The sequence below is a fragment of the Cnephaeus nilssonii genome (genome assembly GCF_951640355.1).
Source record: "Cnephaeus nilssonii genome assembly, chromosome: 15".
Lineage (NCBI taxonomy): Eukaryota > Metazoa > Chordata > Mammalia > Chiroptera > Vespertilionidae > Cnephaeus > Cnephaeus nilssonii.
This window is the reverse complement of record NC_137086.1, coordinates 40,753,739-40,758,226: the sequence shown is the minus strand read 5'-3', so window position 1 is coordinate 40,758,226 and position 4,488 is coordinate 40,753,739.

Sequence of the window (4,488 nt, the reverse complement as noted above, 5' to 3'; positions counted from 1 at the left end):
GGGTCTCTCCTTGTTTGGCTCTGATGTAGCGAGGGCCACATGGAATGCCACTGTGGGCTCAGCTGGCCCCTCGCAGGCTCAGCTGCTGAAACCCTGAGGTGGGTCCTTTCCACAGGGCACTCTCAGGGGAAGCAACACAGCCAGGCCCCCAAAGTCTTTATGAAAGGATGTGTTCAGGAGCTGGGTAGGAGGGAGGAATGTGAGAGGATTATTCAAGAACTTGAATGATAACTTGAACTTGAACCCCCAAGGACGCCCAGAGATGAGGGGCTGAACTTTTTGCTTCATGCAAATGATGGCAGGAGTCAGTTATATCTTCATGTGGGGCTAGGGAATCCTGGTGAAACTGGCAGGGACAGGAAAAAAGCTTTAAAAAAAACAAAAAGGCAGCTTATATCACCAAGTACAACACTCAGGGATAGTAATTTGGTGATTCATAGCCATCATCTTACTAATATTCCCCATTAATATTCTTTGATACAGATAGTTCACTTTTACAGTTTCTTCTAAGAAAAAAAATTAAAAGAATACTCATAACACTATAAAATATAATAAAACATTCAAAAAAACCCAAATCCATGGAAATTGGGTTAGGTATCTATAAGTGTCCTAGGGCTGCTATAACAAAGTATCGCAATCTAGGTGTCGTAAAACAACAGAAAATTATTCTTTAATCGTTCTGGAGGCTAAAGTGAATCAAGGTGTAAGCAGGACCATGTTACCTTGGAGTCTCTGAGTAGAATCCTTCCTTACCTCTTCCTAGCATCTCATAGGCCATCAATCTTTGCTCTTCTTCAGCTTGCAGCTCTATCACTCTGCCTCTCTTATCACAAGGTGTTCCCCCTCATGTGTTTCTGTCTTCATATGGCATTTTCCTCTAGTCATAATGGATTAGGACCCATCCTCACGACTCTATCTTAACTTAATTATAACCACAAAGACTCTACTTCTAAATAAGGTAACATTAGATTTCAACATAACTTTTGGGAGGGCACCGTCTAACCCATAACAAGCATGTCAGAAATGGGGCTGTGAAACGAATCGGGATAGAAGAACAATGGGAAGGGAGATGACTGGAAAGAGCCATTTGTAGGGCTTCTGGGGCAATAGTAATTTCTTTTACTTGATCTGGTAGCTAGTTGCATGCATGCATTCAGTTGATAAAAATTCCTCCAGCTGTACACTTGCAAAATGTGCACTTTTCTGGAGGTATGGCATATTTAATTAGGTTACAGTGTTTTAAAAGTATATTGATTGACATGGAAAGATAGTCATGGTGTATCACTGAATGGAAAACATCAGGTTACAAAACCATATTGTAGTACAATTCCATTTGGAGAGAAATATCTGCACACATCTAGTAGTAGAGAATGTAAAACAAAGCAAATTGCTAACACCAATGCAGAGTGGAGAGAAAATATAAGTATTTTTCCCTTCATTTCAATTGTTTGCATTTTCTGATTTTTTTAAAAAAATGAATCTATATTACTTGTATAATGCTTTAAATTTCACAAATGAGAAAAAGGATGAGATAACAATAAATAGGAGATTCAACTATTTAGGGAAATCTTTAATTTAGATCTTTATCTCACACTATATTCTAAAATTCAATATGGAAGGATTAAAGAGTTAAATTTTAAAAAGTAAGAACTGAAAGAAAACATTGATAAAAATTTATCTGATTTCAGAGTATTGAAAGGCTTTATTAAGAAAAATAAAGTAGAAAATATCCCAAAGGAGAAGATGGAGAGATTTTTCTACATTAAAGTTTTAAACATTTGAAAGGCAAAAAATCATAAACAAAGCTAAAAGACAAATGTCAAACCAGGAACAATATTTATGACAAATATTGCAAACAAAAGGACAACAGTGTATGAAGTACTATTTCATTATGATAACAAAAAAGTAGTACCTCAAAAGAATAATGGGAAAAATACACAAATAAGCAATTCACACACAAAAAAAATGTAAATAACAATAAAAATGTATTTTAAAGTGCTTACCCTCACCAGTAATCATCTAAAAACAAATGAGATACCATTTGCCTATCAAATTAGCCTAGAGCATAAACTGTAAACATTGAAATTGGATCAGTAGCTTAATTTAAGAATTCAAATAAACCCTCTAGCTTTGGAAGGATCTTGAGCTTTCTTTGCTTCCTCGACCTTTACTGCATTCATCCCAGAGCAGCTTTATAATAAATACGGGTTGATTCAGTTAATTCCCCACAATCATTCCCCCCTCTCCTGATTTTAGGTCTGCCTGACATTTGCTGGAGCTGCAGCCAGGAGAATAGCCATGATCGCAGGGCCAAGAAGATGATGTCATTCCAATTAAAGTCTCGGAGTTCCGTGCTCCCAGAGAAATGCACAGGAGAAGGTTGAACTCAAATTACACTTGAAAATGTGTAATTAATCTTTTACGTGGTTTATTGAATAAGTTATAGTCAAGCCATTTTTAAGTTGTGTTTGTGTGTGTGTGTTTGTGTGTGTGTTTGTGTGTGTGTTTGTGTGTGTGATTGTGTGTTTGTGTGTGTATGTGTGTGTATGTGTGTATGTGTGTGTATGTGTGTGTGTTTGTGTGTGTGTTTGTGTGTGTGTGATTGTGTGTTTGTGTGTGTGTGTGTGTGTTTGTGTGTGTGTTTGTGTGTGTGTTTGTGTGTGTGTGATTGTGTGTTTGTGTGTGTATGTGTGTGATTGTGTGTGTGTGTGTGTGTGTATGTGTGTGTGTGTGTGTGTGTGTGTGATTGTGTGTGTGTAGTAGGGGGTGGGAAACAAGTGACACACATGGCAAAGCCCCAGAAGCACTTCTATCACTGGCCCAAAGCCAGACCTTAGCTATACTGCTGACCTAAGGAAAATGCTTGCAATGTTAATTAGCCCCCAGAGCTGGAGGAGGTAGGGAGAAGTGAGAATATTGAGGCAGACAAAGGACTAGGGCTTCCGGTAAAGTGGGTGAAGTAGAATGGAAGCCATCTGTTGGTAAGAAGGGTTCGAGAAGGGTTGAAGTTGCCAACACAGAAATGCCACTGTTACCAATCCAAAGGCCTGACTCTTTGAAAAGCCAAAATTCAAACCGTCCGAGTTTGGAGTAAAGGAAGGTTTACTGATCAAGGGAAGGTTTATTGATCGAGAAGGCACCAACTGAGAAGATAGGAGCCCAGATCTATCTTAGCAAAGTATAGAGTTCAGGCTTCTTTTAAGTCCGGGGAGGGGTAGTGGAAGGGGCTGTTTTTGTAGAACTCCAGCCGAAAGCAGGATTCCTCTAATGATGAACATGTCTATGTGGGAGACTAAGCCAGTGCTATTAGCCGGAAGGCTGTGGGAACAAAGCAGGCCTGAACAAGATGTTCAAAGTTTGGTATAGATGTTTTCCTAAATACAGTGTCTTAAGATAACCTTATAAATAATCTATCAATGTGATATTAACATATGTTAATGTATAATTTCAGCAGATAGAAAGAATAGACTATAAAGTCATAAATGTTCAAAATAACCCCCCTGCCAGTGCCAGAGTATTAGTTTAACATAATGGTGTACATGGTTTGTAAAATACTTTCTGTGTAGATACGTATTAAAGAAACCAGGTAGAAGACTGAACAATCTGAACTTTGGTAGAATTCCAAGCTCAGATGACTTTCCCTGGGGAGATTGTTTCCTGGAACCCATGAGGACAAGACAGCGATGCAGTTATTCTGCATCTTAGTCACGCCCAGGCAGGAAATGGATGGGCCTTGGGCTTGCAGGAGGAAGGAACATTTGGGGCTGTGTGGTAGGGAGGAATGAAGAAGCTGTATGGAAGATCCTGTGGTGGAAGTGAACTGCCCTGGTCTTAGAGAAACAAGACGGTCGCGTGGCCAGACTCCTGCCCCACTTTTCTGCCTGATGGCGAGGAGTCGTGAGAGAAGCCGTGGCAGCGTGTTGGAGCCCCAGGTTCTAGGCAGCAGCCTCCGTGACACCTCGGACCAGGAAAGCAACCAGAACTGGCCCTTTGGACCCAATACAGGAGAGAAGTGCATTCTGGTATTAGAGGTGAGAGCAGAGAAGAGAGGACTCTGTTGAAGAGTCTCTGGGTTAAACAGTTTAAGCAGTGACTGCCACGGAGCTCAGCTACACGTAGAAAGTCTGAAGAGATCTAAAACAAATATAGAGCTTGATGTAGTAATAAAAAATAAAAAACTTCCAACAAAGAAAAGCCCAGAACCAGACAGCTTCACTTCTATCAAACTCTTTCAAAAAATAGAAAAGGAGTGAAAACTTCCTAACTCATTTTATGAGGCTAATACCGCCCTGATACAAAAGCCAGACAAAGATACCACGAGAAAGCTCTAGACCAGTACCCCTTATGAATACAGATGCAAAATCCTCAACAAAATCCTCACAAGCCAAATCCAGCAACATATTAAAAAGATTATACATCATGACCCAGTAGAATTTATCTCTGGAATTAATATACCATATTAATTGAAAATGGCAAAACCATATGATC